At 39.7% G+C, this 18517-nt stretch overlaps 1 protein-coding gene across 5 annotated transcripts in view; it reads right to left on the reverse strand.

The window, feature by feature from the left end:
• The window catches only part of TMCC3 (transmembrane and coiled-coil domain family 3), a 90348-nt gene that overhangs the window by 11651 nt on the left and 60180 nt on the right, over positions 1-18517 (reverse strand). The window lies entirely within an intron of this gene.

Raw genomic sequence — 18517 nt, forward strand, 5'->3', positions numbered from 1 at the left:
TTATTTGTGATGTGGGAACATTATTGCAATGCAGGAACTTGGGCCAATGGGGAAATAAGTGTTCTGCTCATTCAGCCATGCAGAATACTAGTATAAACATCCAGTTAGCACCACACAATCCCCTAAAATAGTAAATACTAGGAATCTAATGCTGTAGTTCTATACACGCTTGCCTGGGGGTAAGCACAACTGAATATAACAGAATTTCTTCTGAGTAGACTATGCTGCTCATGCCAAAACAGTGCCATATTACTCAAAACTGGCATCAAACGATAAAGTTAATACCATACTTGGCACAAAATGTCTTCCAGATTTAAAAAAATCCATAAGGTTCTTTGTTTGATGCACAAATAAATCATCCTCCATTTTCCTAACTATACTCTCTAAATTAATTTTGCTGAGCAACCGTTTCTGGTTTTCAGACCAACCAAATACTTCAGTTCTTTTTATCAACTTAGTAGCCAATGCAACACATTGCTTTCTTATTTGACCTCTTATTCTGTAGCTCAACTGGTACCCCTAGCAATTTGATCCAATACTACATTATTTCTCTCCCCTGCAAATGAGCAAAGCTAGTTTCTCACAACTCATGAATATTATGTACATCTGACAAATACATAGTAAGTATGCTTCCTGAGACAGCACACCTGCTATACATTTAAAGCACACTTTAAGCACATACTCTCAATCAAATAACGTTGGGCACCGCAATTCACCCCTCATTGAGTTACAATTCTCAGCAATGACAGGGCCTAGAATTCTTTGAGGAAGGAATAATATGCTTTGAATGTGCTTTATAGTGTGTACATAGCCTGAGTGCAAGTAATATACCTTCAATTGTACCCTAAGTCTGAAAAGCTATCCAGTCATGAAGTGGAAAAGTGCTAAGATGGTAAGAGAACCAGGTTTGTAGTGCAATCTTCACACAAAAAGCAAATACTACCACTTCCAAAATTCTTGAAGGTATCCAAAATTCCTGGTTGAGCATCACTAAGTTTAATTGCGCTTCTAAATGTCAGCTTTGTGAAATGCCTTTGAAAATGCAAATTCTTCTTTAAGGAGAAGAGAATGTACAAGGCAGCAATACTGTATCTTAAGTTATAACCTACTGGATACTTTGCACATTGGACCTGATAAGCATGGTCACACGATGCAATAAAGGAGATACACTAATCATTATTATTATCCTTATCCTGATTCTTAATTGCAGCAAAACATAATTTTAATTGTTCAAGACTGCCTAGAAAAAACAACAAATCCCATAGAAATGAATATGTTCCCTTATACAACACTTCTTATGTAGTGTTTGCGCATGCATGACAACATTATTCTAACTAGGATGTAATATGCAGTGCAGGTGAGATGTAACATGCTCATCACAAAAGATACGTGCACCATCAGCCTTAACATTCAAATTATGGTAGCTGTTTTTAATTAAACACGAATGATTTTTTACCACACATAATAACCAGACTAAATCAGAAGTCTCTGCAGATGAGAGAGAGCAAAGGGGTTGACTATATACATACACACACACCATAATCACAAAGCCCAGCATCTCGCTTACTCAGCTTTGGGAAAGCAGCGTGAGGGACATTTTGTGTGTGTGTGCGTGCACCAAAAAGGGCCTTGAGGGGCCATGTGTTGGACCACCCTGGCCTAGAGGCATACTTAAAATGACAGTGAGGCTGAATTCCTTGGTAACAGATTTTAAGAAGAAACTATTTTCTTAAAGACTGGCCATGTTCCAAACAGGAAGGAAGAATATCACACTGTTGGTACTGTATTTTAGTACAGATTTATTAGTTTATTTCAAATATTTATATTCTACCTCCCAGCCTTCATTCTCAAGACAGCTTGCAACGAAATTTAACAATCCATGCAATAAAATGAAGGCAGTAGCCGAACGTGTTATTGCTCGCTCAGTTCACAGTATAGGACAGTTTTGATGAATGAGATTAATGGTCTGCCATGCTAATGAAATGACAAATGCATCGGCTGAACAAAATTCAATCCAAATTAAGCAGAAACATTTCAATATTATCTCAGATCTAACACTAAACAACTGACAAGAATTATGAATTATAAGATGCTCCTATAATAAATGTGGGCATAATATTTGTAAAAGCAGCATTTATTCCATAATAATGACCTAATATCCAATGTGGTTTGCTTTTTGAAAGCGGTAAAAAAAGTAATCTCAACTCTGAATTTATCTGCATGTTCATCCGTCACACTTTATAACTGTTACTCAATAGGCGTACAACACACTGCAAATGTATAATCGATAGTCTGACGTATTGCCACAGGGATTTTAAGAATTCTGGGAGTTAGATCACAGAGTGATTACATGCAATACGCCACACAGCAATTCAGCACCAAAAGCAGAAATGTCCTCAGACCTTCATGATTTTAACTCTTGTACGTTAACACTGAGCCACTCATTTCCTAAAGCAATTCAGCCCTCTCGACTCATTGCAAACTCAGACTAACATTGTCAGCTAACATGTTTATACAAAATCTAATCAGCAATGTTACCCAGGACAAAGCGTACATACTTCCAAGGCCGGGTGGATCTGCTCACAACCTTACATTAATGTTTATTTCCTTTAGTACAAAAGTATTCTAAAAATATTTTGCATATAACAAGACATGAGCCCGAACAGCTGCTGTTCTGACCCTCTTCCTCCCTACTTTAAAGATGGAATCTCTCTTCCTCACAGAGGTAAATCGCTCCCCTGTGATTTCCTATGACATGCCATAGAACTGGACAAAAGGCAACTGCAGAACAGGGAAGAGTTCATCTAAGGCTGTGAACCTACCCCATTTGCTCTGCTTCCAGTGCACTACCACTGCTGGTCTGAGAAGCAGTGTACACATAACATTAGTTGTAATTCATATCTACCCTGTCATTTTTAGAAATTAAATACTGTGTTTTGATGCACCGCAGCTTCAATCCAAACTGAGAAAAAGAACCAATTGTATGTTAAGCTAGTACTGTGTACATAGTGTTAGCTGGAGGAAAACATCATACATACAGAATCACATCACCTACTAAAGCCATGGGGTGTTAGAGGAGGGATAGTACCTATGGTGGGGGACACATTGTGCTCTTTCTGGGGTAGTTTTCCCACCTTTGGTCCCCACTCTGCACTCAGCTCTCACCTGTGGCTCCTAGAAACTATTAGCATGTGACAGGACCACATCCTGGGAACGGCTTCGACTGGCCTTAAACCATCAGTGAGTTAAGGACATTCCCTGCATGCAAAGAAAGGCTCTGGCGGATAAAGCAGACGAGAAAATGGAAGCTAAATTGTTAGGCTGAGATGCACCAGATTCAGCACATCTTGCCTGTGCTAAAAGGTCTATAGAGGCTACCAGTCTGTTTTCAGGCACAACTGAAAGGGATGTTCTTGACCTTTAAAGCCCCAAATGGCTTGTTAGCAAGATTTTTAAAGGACTGCCTTCTTCAATAGAAATCTTCACTATCTTAAAGATCTGCTTCTGAGACTGGTCTACAGGTAACCCAATAGTCAGGAGATAAGGTGAATGGCAACTGGGGAATTAGCTTCTTCAGTGGTAGCCTCTCACCTTTGAAATAGCTTTTCTGGGCAGATCTGTGAAGTGCCTATATCATCATAAGGTGAAATCTACTACATTTTAAAAACACAGGTTTTTGCTTTTGCTGCTGTATACTGAATTTAAAGTTTTGGTGAACTGCTGTTTTTAAAATTGCTGGCTGCTTGTTGTTTCATATTTTCTGTTGTTGTTTCATTGTCAGTTGCTTTAAAATGCTTAACATAATCATTTTTTTCCGAGGTGCTGGTCAGAAAGCAACTCACCAGAGCACAATGTTAACTATCTCCCATTCATTGTAGGTATGTGCACATGAATAAGTAAAAGGTGTGCCACACTTATCTGGGGTGGATCCAGGGCTAAGTTAGGTGAACTTAGTACACACTGAAATCAATAGGAGTCAGGTTCAACTACTTTGTCAAAATTTGACCATTATCCTTTCCTCTCCTTCAAATTCCAGCAGTTGGTTATTTTTAATGATATCTTGTTAATATTCCAGCAATTCCCCTTTGTACCTGGATAGCTACCTAACATGCTCTCCTTTTTTTCAACAGAAGCGCATCATTGTGTGGTTTTAGCTTCTCCTTTTTTGTATGCTACTCTCCAGGACAGAAAGATGTGCTAAGAAGTAATGCACAGCAGCTAATTTTGGTAACATACCTCTAAAAGCTGAAATGGTTGTGATCTATCATTTACACACATATACTTCTCCATATATACCCCACTGTGTGGAAGGAAAGCACTATGCAGTGAGAAAATAAACTTAACATAGTCATGTGGAACTTCCCCAAATGCCATTGCTCAGCTGTAGCTTCCTTAACACATAATCACACTTAGTTTGAAAGAATATATGTCTACAGCATTTCACGACTCTATAAATTATTCCATCATGCAGACAGTACACAAGTGAGTCATTTGCTTATTGTTATCCAACCCTTCCCATTTTCCTGTATACTGAGAGTAAGAAACCCTTCATATGCAGATTTTGACTGTAGAAGAGGCTGTAGATGTATATTGTAAAAGAGAAGTGATGAAACAGCAACACTGAATATTGAACTTATTAAAATCTGCCCAACTCTGAAAAGAGTTATCAGCAGAAGGACACCTTAACATTTCTTTTCCAAGTATTCTACAGTGAAGACTAATTCTTTGTTCACATTTTGCTTGCAAATGTAGATTTGTTGTAGATTTAATTACCTATCTGTACCTTAACTATCTGTATCATCCCAGTAGTGATGTATGGAAGTGAGAGCTGGACCATAAAGAAGGCTGATCACCAAAGAATTGATGCTTTTGAATTATGGTGTTGGAGGAGACTCCCATTGACTGCAAGAAGATCAAACCTCTCCATTCTTAAGGAAATCAACCCAGAGTGCTCACTGGAAGGACAGATCCTGAAGCTGAGGCTCCAATATTTTGGCCACTTCATGAGAAGAGAAGACTCCCTGGAAAAGACCCTGATGTTGGGAAAGATGGAGGGCACAAGGAGAAGGGGACGACAGAGGACAAGATGGTTGGACAGTGTTCTCAAAGCCACCAACATGAGTTTGACCAAACTGCGGGAGGCAGTGGAAGACAGGAGTGCCTGGCGTGCTCTGGTCCATGGGGTCACGAAGAGTCGGACACGACTAAATGACAGAACAACAACCTTTTGTTTACTATGAGGGGAGAAAACATTAATGGGGATAATGAAAATAACGATGCAGCTGAACGAAATTTTGACAAAGTAGTCTCATTGAAATCTTTTGTTGTTTCCAACGAACCAAAGAGCATATAGCTTTATCCAGATTACACTCATTAAACTCTAAGACGAATATACAAGCATTATGCAAGAGCAGCTTCACATCTGGACTGTCAAAATCAACAAACGTGAAATGTGCACACCCTAGAACGTGCAATGTGTCCATGCCATGAACAGTGCTCATAATGTATGTTCCAGTGACCCACACAGAATATCCCCTTTACAATGTAGCAGAGGATCAAGCCAGGTCACCAAAAAACAAAAAAAAACAAAAACAAAAAACCTGTGCTAATCCTTGCTGTGAGGTTCATGCAGCTTCCAAGAGCTGCCCAGGGGAGCAGCTTTGGCAGTCTGTGTCCTGAGTCAACTGTTAGCAAATTAGATTGAAGGATAAGAGGCAGCTCCAGATGTGCCCTAACAGCTTCATCAACACACAGTCTGTTCCTAGTATTTGCATCGCTGGAAATGTAAGATGTAATCATTATTTGGAAAAACATATTCAAGCATTACTTTTTCCTGTGTCCGTGACTGTAAGGATAAGACTGTAAGACAGCCTGGGATTCTGCATGGGCACGTCTAGAGAGGGTATTTGCAAATGCCCAGCAGTGCAATTCACAATGCTTAACACCTACAAGCATGGGGGATTGTTCTGATTGCTGCCTGTTGACCAGCAGAATAAGCACAGGTACTACTATCACTCAACTAACATCGCATAGCATTTCTGGGTAGGATGTACTTCTGAGATGTTGCCTGGTGTACTTTTTGTGCTCCTGAAGGAGCTTTTGCCTGGAAGCTCCCAGTATTTGCAACTGGGGCTGCCTACACAATCATATATTTAAGGCACCCAGATATACTCCAAGAATCATGGGAACTGTAGGTTACCCCTCCCAGAGCTACAATTCCCAGCACCCTTTAAAAACCCCTACAGTTGAAATGCATGGTTTGCATCAAGCATTTTCTCATTCAGAGACCAATTTTATACAAATATGAATGCCACTTGGTATCATTAAGATTATATATTCACCTTAACTATACCAAGTGTGCAAGAACGTAGAATTTGGGAGGCATTAAAATGCACTCTGTGCATAGTGACTGTCAAGTGCCAGCAGATGGAGCTGCTGCTTTTAATCAACTATATTGAGAGGAACAGCAAACCTGAGTGCTGGATGGAATAATACGGCCTCCTCTCTGGATACTGTGATCAAGATTGTGATAGTTATGTTTTTCTTCTTGGTCTCGTTCTCAGGCTACTTGGTGGTCTTTTAATTTATTTATTTTTTAAACGTATCTTTTCAACTCATCCACAGATTCGTGAGACCACTGAAGTGAAATGAAGTGAAACTCACTGGTTGACAGGCATATGTCAAGAATGCTTTGATGGTGTTTCCTGCTTGGCAGGGGGTTGGACTGGATGGCCCTTGTGGTCTCTTCCAACTCTATGATTCTATGACTTTGGGTCAGTCACAGTCCGCCAGCCTAACCTATTTTGCAGAGTTGTTGTGAACATAAAACGAGGAAGCAGGTGAATGGTTTATTCCACCTTGAGCTCCTCAGAGGGAATATTTTATTTATTATTACATTTATAATAAATCCTATTTATCAGATTGTAGGCAACCTGGCAAATGGCATTATCGGGTACAGGGGTGCACATTCCACCCCAATATTTATTTTAATAATAAAATAATAATAAATAATAGAAGTCCCAACATTGAAGAAACTAGGCTAGTAGTGTGGCAACAGAAAGGGTCAACAAAAGTTAATTCCACATCAGTCATGCCAATGCTTGTAATTCTAATCCTTGTGCATTGTTTTGTACAAGAAGATCAAAACACAGAGAGCATTGACTGTTAACAGGAAATTGTGCAAACAGATAAAATGAAAGCATCAATGTGGACACCACCCTAGTCCTTAATTTCCTTTCTCTCTGTGGCATTGGATTTCCACTCATGTCCCCATGAAAATATGTACAGTGCTGTCTTATTATTTATCTTTGTTTTGTTTTGTTTTTATTCTTAGAGAAAGAGTTACTTTGTTGAGATCCCTTTTGTTCATGTTCTTAGAAACAGAAGCTAAAATTAGTAGGGCAAATTATTATCTAAATAGGGCTTAGGTCTGTATGCTATACATAAAATATTATCAGGAAGTGAAATATAACTTCTCATATATGTATAAAGAAATGTTATAAAAGTGGGGTTTTTTTAAAGAAAAAAACATGTATTACCGGCAACATTTTTCTACAAAAATGCATTTTAATCATTTGACAGAACATATAGTCCTTGCCAAAATATCATATTCTCTAAGATTGCATTAGGATATAAAAGCAGTAGATTAGGGTAAAGTAATCTCAGAAGCCCTAGCTTGTATGCCATTTTATCATTTTCAAAAGTCAATTCATTATCAGAATGTCAAAACTGCTAAGAGGTGTAATATCCCAGATAATATCATTAACAATTATATAGCCAGAGTAGTCCTGTTAAAATCAAAACTTGTCAGGACCAACTTAAGTTAATAGTTTTCCATTTATCTACCCTAAAAATGACAGGAAATTGGCTATCACCCACTGTGTTTCACTATTCATTTTCCATTAAATTTATTAAAAATGAAATCGTCTGTTCCAGGTTCCAAAATAAAAAGTCCATATGGTATGCAAGTACTTTTGTTTTATTACATAACATCTAATTTAGTAATGTGCTGTGACCGAAAAACTCATTAAGTATCTCATTTGACCAAAAGATTCAAAGATTCCTATACTACAGAGGACAACCAATTCAGCTACAGACATCGCTTTTAATACCCTCAACACTATTTGTTAACAGCGTTCTCAAATATTATCATAATTAGCCTTCCAAAGCCGTGAAAACCTCATTTGGCAGCTGCAATCTCAGTATTAACAAAGGAAAGACAAACAGCTTAGAGCCAAAATAAAAAATTCCTTCAGTAGCACCTTAAAGACCAACTCATGTTCCCTCATCTGGAGGCAGGCAGGCCAAAATAGAAGGGAGGCCCAGGAAAGCCAAAGACCATTAAAAAAACAAAGTTTGATATATTTGTAGATTGTACCCATCAATCCCATGGACTGCAAGAAGATCAAACCTATCAATTCTGAAGGAAATCAGCCCTGAGTGCTCACTGGAAGGACAGATCGTGAAGCTGAGGCTCCAATACTTTGGCCACCTCATGAGAAGAGAAGAATCCTTGGAAAAGACCCTGATGTTGGGAAAGATTGAGGGCACTAGGAGAAGGGGACGACAGAGGACGAGATGGTTGGACAGTGTTCTCGAAGCTACGAACACGAGTTTGACCAAACTGCGGGAGGCAGTGCAAGACAGGAGTGCCTGGCGTGCTCTGGTCCATGGGGTCACGAAGAGTCGGACACGACTAAACGACTAAACAACAACAACAACCCATCAATCAGAATAACCTCTGCCCATTATCTCTCTGGCAAAAACAATATTTGGTTTTTCTCCCCCTACATAGGTTCTGAGAATTGAATTAATCTGCAGGAAGAGGAACTGCATCCCATGGCCAGTTATTCAAAAGGAGATGGCTTCTCACGTGCTTGTAATACTACTTACCATGAAGGAACATGGAGCAAAAACCAAGTATGGACCAAACATGCAGGGCTGTTTGAAACCAATCATTGTCTGGTGACCGGTAGATACACCATGCATAGGATGGAAAGTACTAAAATTGTTTGTTTTCAACGAGCAGCATCACTTTATTTAGACTTCCATAGATAATTTACTTTCCGTCCTCCCAAACCCTAAAAGGGCCAAACAAGACATGCATTTAAATACCTAAGAATGTTGTTTTCCACAGGAGTTACAGAACCTAGGGGTGAGAAGGAAGGTTAGGCTTCATCACTCCCACACTGCAGTTTGCGTGAGATCATCCCCTGCTCCCTGGCATGGCTAGGAACCTTAGAGGGGGAATCTTCTACCCCTGTAATTAGTTAGGAAAAAACCAAGTACATAGCTGCCTGCTATGTACCGTATTTAAGCAAACATGTAGTCTGGTCCTCAGTCATCCAGTGACACAGATTCAAAAGGAAGTATTTCTTCATCCAGTGCATACAGTAATTACCTCTGACTGTCTCCACCTTGCCCTACTTGTGAGCTTCTCAGTGTTGTGGTTCACATGTAACATTACACTATACAGTACTTAAAAGCAAACTATGATCTACTGTGAATTCGCAGTGAGCTAGTGCACGATGCCAAAAACGTACCACTCTACTCTATCCCCAACTCCTGCTCCTCTCCCCTGCCAAGGAACAAGCCAGTGTGTTGCTTGGCTGTGACATCCAAACCTCTTGCATCTGAAGCAGTGTGTTTGGAGAGTGCTCCAAACCATCAAATGGGAATCAAGCTTTCTTTTTGGCTTACTTGTGGTGCTTGGGGATAAACAAACTGGTGCAGCCAGAGCCGAGGAAGAGCGGAAAAGGAAGAGCAGCATGATACGCATTCACATTAAGCCATTGTTTTTAACTAGGGTTTAATGTGACATGTGGACTCTGGGCTATTGACAGGTGCAGGCTGCTGGATCAGATTGGCTTTTGACAAGATCTAGAATACTATTCCTTACTTTCTGAAGATCTGAAAAACAACAACCCTGTTCTGATCAAGTTTTATGTGGACTCTGATTTCAGAAACCTTTCAGTGGGCAACTATACAGACAGACCTGCTTTCTGTACCTCAATATAGAGCAGGCATCCCCAAACTGTGGCCCTCCAGATGTTTTGGCCTACAACTCCCATGATCCCTAGCTAACAGGACGAGTGGTCGGGGATGATGGGAATTGTAGTCCAAAACATCTGGAGGGCCGAAGTTTGGGGATGCCTGATATAGAGGCAAGGTACAACCTGTTGTATAGGGATTAAAAAAGCTCTGCTTGCCAGAACTCCTACTCGACACAGACCTTAAAAGGTACTGCAGCCTTCCTTTCCCAAAAGACTTATTAATTTAAAAAATGTCTCTCCTGGCTCTAACAAGAGGCACACGTACCACTTCATCCCCAGTCCACCGTACAACCACAAATCCATTAACAGAAGTCATGTGTGTGAGCAGGTAGACATTGATTAGCATCAAGCTGCTGTTTCTAGCACAGAATAAATTGAATGTATATAGAAACCATCTAAATCTAAAAACCTCACTAGACTTCCACAAGAAAAACTACTAACAAGTTTAGAAAATTGATTCTTTGACATATTACAATATTTGCAATGATCTAACATGAAGAAAGTAAGATACCTAAGTCTTCTGTTCAGCTCTCAGCAGGCAGATGAAATTTTACGTTTCCTATTAAAACATCATTTAAAAATATGGCTTCTGTGCAGTGATCTGAATGACAGTTTAGACCTATTACAGTTTAACACAGTAAGTTGATAACCTATGCAGAATGTTCCTCACTGGAAGAGAGAGGGGGAGGGAGTGTGTGTGTGTGTGTGAAGCAAGCCTTAGGAATTAATTATACCTACTAATTATACTCAATGGATTCTACCTTCAAGTGGGGAATGTGATTCAAATGTTGTCTTGTGCCTTCCCTCCCTGTCCGCCTCTTTCCCCCTTTTTTCTTCCCAATGTCTCAACAAATGAAACTGATTTGTAAAAATGATACATGGAAAAAATACGAGAGAGAGACATTGCACATACTTTTGTAAATCAAGAAATCTTTAATAAAAAATGTTGTCTTGTGCCCACTGTTGCATAAAAAATACCTTTGGGTATTCCAGTAGTTGCTGGTGAGTGACTGGTGAGTCAGGGAGTGGATTTATAATCATGCAGTTTAAGTGGCTACACAAGGAATAAGGGAATTGGTCTGGCACAGACTGAAAATGATGACTGAAGAGATAACAGCACTGCCCACTCACCTGAAATGGTTGGTGGGTTGGCCTGGGGGGAGGGTTGAATTATGGGACTTGGATACTAGGGCCTCTTGGCTGTACTAGGCCTTGGCCAAAGGACAGGAATGGAATAACTTCTCTAAGTTGCTTTTGGCAACTGGTGTCAGAGATCAAACAGTTCATGAAGGAAGCAATGCCAAGTCACTGCTACCACTAGTAGCAGTTTAATTTTAGTGTCCCATTAGCAATTCCCCCCACACCCCTGGAGCTGTCCCATAATATCCCAGGAAGTCCAGCCAAAGAGCATGAATAACACTAGCTGAAACTGAAACATGCTACTGTATTTGTGAAGAGTAATACTCAGAAAGAAGGCTATACAGTAAACTCAAGTTTAATCACCTGGATGGTGACCACATTGTTTACAATTCAAGCAACAGCAAATGCCTGAAAGCAGCACTTTGGGTTATGAAACTATTTCTACAAAGGTTGCACCACCTCCAGTCTCTGCCAAAGGGTAGCAAGATTCCAGGGGGTTCCAGAAGCTTACCCAAGGCTGTGTTTCCACTGTGAATCAAGGTATGGCAGAGACTGTTGTGTCTTTAAGAAATATGGTTTATTGTATCACATATTTACACCTAGGTCTACTTTGCAGAGAGTTCATCTCACAAGGCACTTATTCCTCCCAGCAGTGTAGCACTGGAGTCCAAGGCATCCTGCATGCCATTTCCGTGCCTTTGTCCCACCCTCCCAAGGTGGTTCTGGCCTTGACACCAGCTCATGGAGTTCTGCCCACTTCTTCTGCCCAACACACCTTTGCAGAAAACAACTCTTCCCCATCTCTCTGCTCGCCCACCCCCCTTTCCCAGAACTCTGTTTTTCAAAAGGGCAACATTTTTCCTGTGTGACACAAAACACACACCCTGCCACCTTGGCAACCTCCTCTCCTCACTGACAGAGCCTCCATTGATGAGATAAATAATAATAATAATAATAATAATAATAATAATAATAATAATAATAATAATAATAACAACAACTTATTATTTATACCCTGCCCATCTGACTGGGTTCCCCCAGCCACTCTGGGCGGCTTCCAACAAAATATTAAAATACAGAAATCCATCAAACATTAAAAGCTTCCCTAAACAGGGCTGCCTTGAGATGCTTTCTAAAGGTCTGGTAATTGTTGCTCCCTTTGACCTCTGGTGGGAGGGCATTCCACAGGGAGGGTGCCACTACCGAGAAGGCCCTCTGCCTGGTTCCCTGTAACTTGGCTTCTCGTAGCGAGGGAACCACCAGAAGGCCCTCGGCGCTGGACCTCAGTGTCCGGGCAGAACGATGGGGGTGGAGACGCTCCTTCAGGTATACTGGACCGAGGTCGTCTAGGGCTTTAAAGGTCAGCACCAACACTTTGAATTGTGCTCGGAAACGTACTGGGAGCCAATGTAATTATTTGCTTCCAGCATCTTAACAACAACTATACCAGGTGAGGCCCTGAGCTGGAAAAGAAGCTTAGCCTGTATCTTTCACTGGCCTGGCATCTTCCCTACAAAACTCCAAATAGTATATAAATTCTACTATTTATTAATTTCTAACATTCACTAAATCTAGCAGTTATGGGCGCCCTTGCACACACACCCCAAACTCTGTTACCCCAGATCTGTAACATTATGCTTTATCCATGCCACGCTGTGCTTCCCAATAATTTTTTTTAAAATTACTTCTAACATTTTTCTTTTTTATAGTTCAGTGTTTCTGTTTCATGTCACAGTATTGTTTGAAATTATAAATATAACACACACACACCCCAAAAAACCCAGCAACAACTTGAAGCCAAGGGCTGAAAATGAGGTCAACTAATGTAAATGGTGTTTGCAATTTATGCAAGACAGGGAAAAGAAGGATTAAAGAACCAGATTATCTTGAAGCTCAACTAATAGTTGATTAAAGGAAGGAAGTCACTTTCCTGATTTCGTTACCGCGAAAATCATCTTTTTGCTCCCACAGAGAATAAGGCTATCAATGGCTACTAGCCACATTGGCTAGGTTTTACCTCCAATGTCAGGTCAGGGGCAGTATCTGCTGGGAACAACAACTGCTGGGAACCACAAGTCTTGATGCAAGCAGGATCTGAACAGAACTGTTCTGTTCAGATCCTGCTTGCAGTCTTCCCATACGCATCTGTTGGTCACTGCAGAGAAAAGAAGGCTAGACTTGCTTGGCCTGATCCTGTAGGGCTCTTCTTGTGTTCTTATGTACATTTAGGATAAACATACTAGGATGCAAGTCCAAGTAAGACTTACTTCTGAGCAGACACGTTTGCATTTAAACCCTGCTACTACATCGTTGCTATGTTGCTTCATTGATGTTTTGCACTTGCTAATTTCAATCTTTGCTACGTGCTATTTTATTCAGAACTAAAGAAATACAGAAAATGAATAATCAGGCCTATATCACCTGCCTTTGTAACATGCTGAACAAAGCAAACCACATAGCCCTGAAAACCTACAAAATGCAGTGCTCTCTATCTTAACATAGCTATTACGAACAATCCTTCCTTAATCTCATCTTCGTAACCTAACTACTGGTAAATCAAGAAGACATTTGCTTGAACTTCTAACCTTAATGTATTCTGAACATACTTTTTTAATATATAAAAAAATGCTGTAGCTAGTCCAGATCTTTGTTAGCTGAAATTGTTCTTGACAAAAGGTAAGGGCTTTGAACCTTGGCATTTGTGCCAGAGTACCATCAAGACTTTCGCTATGAGTGCAGCACAAATAGTGAGATGGACCACAGATGGAACAAACAAAATGCTTTTCAAAAGAGGTAGTTTATAGAAGGGGTAGCTAACAGGCTGATGGACAGATGTTGTTGGACTACTACAGCCTCCATAATCCCTGACTGTTAGCCATGCTGTCTTGGGCTTATGGGAATTGAAGTCTAACCACATCAGGAGGGCACAACATTGACTACCGTGATTTACATTGGCAGTGTTAAGTTATCATGTACTAAATAAACAAGCAATGAGTGATAAAGATGATGTACAAATTGCATAGTTTGCCTATGCACATCTGAAAAGATTGCATATACAAATGCAGAAAGGGGAATACGTAGTGGTTTTGTTGCCCAATATCTCAAGATCACAAGTATAAAGTTCCATGCAAGGAATGTCAGTATGATATTCTGGAAGAATATCTAAAGGAAATAAAAAGAAATAATCTCAGAATCAGCATCAAATTAATAATAATATAATTACATTATAGAACAATAGCTTCTAGAAATCAAAAGTAGAATTACGGTACTATAGCATAACATTTCCAGAAGACCAAAAACAGAAAAATCATTTGTCGCACCTCAAAAACCAACAATTATTATTGCATAAGATTTCATGGACTACAGAAAATTTCATCATAATATAGATTGGTGTTGTCATCTCTGAGAGTTTCCTTTTGCTGTTATTCAAAGTCTGGTAGAGTACTGTATCTATTTCATACTGTCACATGACCAGGTATCACTGCAACACAGAATGATTTACAACCACCCACCAAGAAAATGTAACTCTTAATTTGTGTGTGTCATCGCAGTGCAATTTCAGTGTCATTGTGAAATACAGTATAGAAGCGAGAATGAAACCAGTTGTTTGTTTCCCCTGAAATCTGAGCTGACATTTAAATAGGCTATGAAACTTGCCTAACTGTTAGAATAGTAAACTGATACACCATAACGTGCTTTCTACAAAGGGTGGCTTAACAGTTACCCAGTGCAAATACAGTAGAAATAACTGCTCTGCAATACTAACAATACATGGCAAAACAAAACAAAACATTAGGACCAACTACTACAGCTCCTTTCTTACTAGCAGTTTTGTTCAGGTTTTACCCCATTTGCTTATTTAGTTCTGAGAATGCAGAAAACATTCATTAAAAAAAAAAGGTTTTTGCATCTCCTTGCATTCCCCTTCTCATTCCATTTTTGTTCACAGGCTAAGAAAAATTATTACATTTTCAGGACAACAACTGCACTATATTTCTTTATGCATGAACTGAGTGTAGAAAACCCTGGTGAAAGCCTTGTCAGTTTCACCAGTTTCCCCTGGAATCACAGCTACAGGTGTCTGGAAACACCATAAATTGCATATTTCTGTCAACTCAGTAAAATAAACCCATAGTCCAAAAAGCTAAGGCTCTATGAGCTAAAGTCCTCCCCACTGCCCATTGTTAATCCGTTGCTGCTTCTCATATCAGTTGATAATGTTTTCAAACAATACCAGCTAAATTATAAATGAAGGAGATTAAGATATTGTGTGCAGAGAAAAGCAGAATGCCCTCAATATGAGATTAATCACCCACAATCTTTGCAGTTCTGAAATATATACTCATTAACAAATAAAGCTCTCTCTTTTTATGACCCCAGATTTTCCGCTGAAATAATATCTTGTCCTTTGTGACAACGATCTCACAATCTAGTGTCATGAAACCTAGGATTATATAAAACTTTTTTATTTTTCTCTCACACATAAGTATAAAAGTTAGACCTGGAAAAGTCAATGATGGAAATTTCTGTCTGTTGGGACAGGGGAATCTGTACTTTAAAATAGAAATCAAGCTGTACTAGTTTCAGTACATTTCAAATAGAAAACCTACCCCTGCAATATGCTGACTCTCGCAAGACTGAGAACTCCCTTAGCCTAATGAGTTGTGATCCATCATCATCTCTCTTTCTCTCTCACACACAAACACAAAGCATGGGGCTTAATTTGGCCAGTATCAATAATGCACACATCTCCCTAATATACAACTTCCTCCAGAGGAACAGTTTGTACTTCCTCACCCTCCAAGGCTAACAATGTTTCTCCAGCCAAATATCTATTTGCAAAACACAAGGACTTGAAGTAAGACTCATTTGAGGGTTGACAAAATTCTCTATAGAAAGAATTCTAATTATTTCTCAGTATTAATGGGTTGGTTTTTTTAAGAAACAAAAAATTATTGAATTTAGGCAAACTTTGCCAAACAATCCAAAGCTTGATAAGTGACTATGAAATGGGATCATACTGATTAATTATGGCTTTTAGTACTCACACTGTACTGATTTCTGTACTTGCAGTACAATCATAGCTGGGAATAAGTCTCACGGAATTCGATTGGACTTTCATGGTGAGGATTGGGCTATTAGGCCTGAACTCCACTAAGACTGCTTAGAATTGCAGCCACAGAATGCTATACAAAAGCAACCTTCAAAATTATCAAATACACTGAAGGAAGAGGAAGCAATAAGGAATTTGCATTTCTAGATAACATATAGAAATAGTTAGCTGTGGTGTTAATTTCTAAATAACTGTGCTATCCATTTCTATATACAAAGATTCTATTTGTAAATTCATAGGGTAAGTGGATCATTTTTCAAAGCACAGGATGAACAGTGAAAACAGCATCAGCTATCTAAATACTGCTTAAAAGGGCAATCAGGTCCCTGGAACAATTAAATTCTGTGTCATTGATTCCTGTTCCTCCCCCTACAAACTTTGCAGATGCTTTCCTATTCAGAAGTCATACCCCCAACCCTCCTCCAAGCAAACGTTTTTCTATACTCTGTCTGGGTCTTTGTCTTACGGTGCATCCTAACGTCTGAGCTCCATTGCTTTCTTTTTTTCAAATTCGCCAGTGAAAATGCTTGTGACTGTCTTCTAACATAACTAGCAAAACCAAAACTTCCAGGGTGCATTTGTGCCACTATTTAAATAAATCACTTCAGAAGCTTATAAGGCACAGTCACATTGTTAGTCTGCAAGCTGCACAGAAAATATTTAAAAGATTTTGTGATGAGAGGGGTACAAGGGAAAATACGTTGCTCTCTGAAGCACATATCCTTCAAAAGCAACATAGGGTAAGTGGATTAGGCAGTTGTTGAGCTTTCTTTAGGTTGAAGTTGTTTTTACCCCAGGAAATAAACTGCCACAGGGGCTGGATTAAACTGACCGGCGGGTCAAATTACCAGGTAGGCCCTCTAAACGGACTTTGGACATGCCTGCTGTATACAGTACTTGACATTAGTTACAACAAATTTGCCTTTCTAAATGGTATGATCCCCCCCCCTATTTTACTATCAAGACGATACAGTGGATCCAATTCATTTCTGTACGCCTTCTAAAATTCTATCTTGTATCAGCAGACCATTGTCCTTCAGAGTTTTCAAAAGGAAAATGCTAAGCAAAGATCATGAAGATACAGTAATTCAGGTTTGCAGAAAGAGGCTGCATATACAGATTGGTTCAAAATTGGGAAAGGAGTACGACAAATATTGTCTCCCTGCTTATTTAACTTATATGCAGAATTCATCATGAGGAAGGCTGGACTGGATGAATCCCAAGCCGGAATTAAGATTGCCGGAAGAAATATCAACAACCTCAGATATGCTGATGACACAATGTTGATGGCAGAAAGTGAGGAGGAATTAAAGAACCTTTTAATGAGGGTGAAAGAGGAGAGCGTAAAATATAGTCTGAAGCTGAACATCAAAAAAACTAAGATAATGGCCACTGGTCCCATCACCTCCTGGCAAATAGAAGGGGAAGAAATGGAGGCAGTGAGAGATTTTACTTTCTTGGGTTCCATGATCACTGCAGATGGTGACAGCAGTCATGAAATTAAAAGACGCCTGCTTCTTGGGAGAAAAGCAATGACAAACCTAGACAGCATCTTAAAAAGCAGAGACATCACCTTGCCTACAAAGGTCCGTATAGTTAAAGCTATGGTTTTCCCAGTAGTGATGTATGGAAGTGAGAGCTGGACCATAAAGAAGGCTGATCGCCGAAAAATTGATGCTTTTGAATTATGGTGCTGGAGGAGACTCTTGCGAGTCTCATGGACTACAAGAAGATCAAACCTATCCATTCTGAAGGAAATCAGCCCTGAGTGCTCCCTGGAAGGACAGATCGTGAAGCTGAGGCTCCAATACTTTGGCCACCTCATGAGAAGAGAAGACTCCCTGGAAAAGACCCTGATGCTGGGAAAGATGGAGGGCACAAGGAGAAGGGGACGACAGAGGACAAGATGGTTGGATAGTGTTCTCGAAGCCACCAACATGAGTCTGACCAGACTGCGGGGGACAGTGGAAGACAGGAGTGCCTGGCGTGCTCTGGTCCATCGGGTCACGAAGAGTCGGACATGACTTAACAACTAAACAACAACAACAATATACAGAAACATCTATTGGTATTTAATGTTGTTTAATGTTTTAATGGATACACTGCTTTGCTATATTGTATTATCTTTTTTTAAGTGACAGTGCAACAGCTTATTTTAACAGAAATATACATAAAGTATACAAACGTTTGAGTTAAGATGATCACAGACAAC

Source organism: Zootoca vivipara, chromosome 9 (genome assembly GCF_965207765.1).
Source record: "Zootoca vivipara chromosome 9, rZooViv2.hap1.1, whole genome shotgun sequence".
Classification (NCBI taxonomy): domain Eukaryota; kingdom Metazoa; phylum Chordata; class Lepidosauria; order Squamata; family Lacertidae; genus Zootoca; species Zootoca vivipara.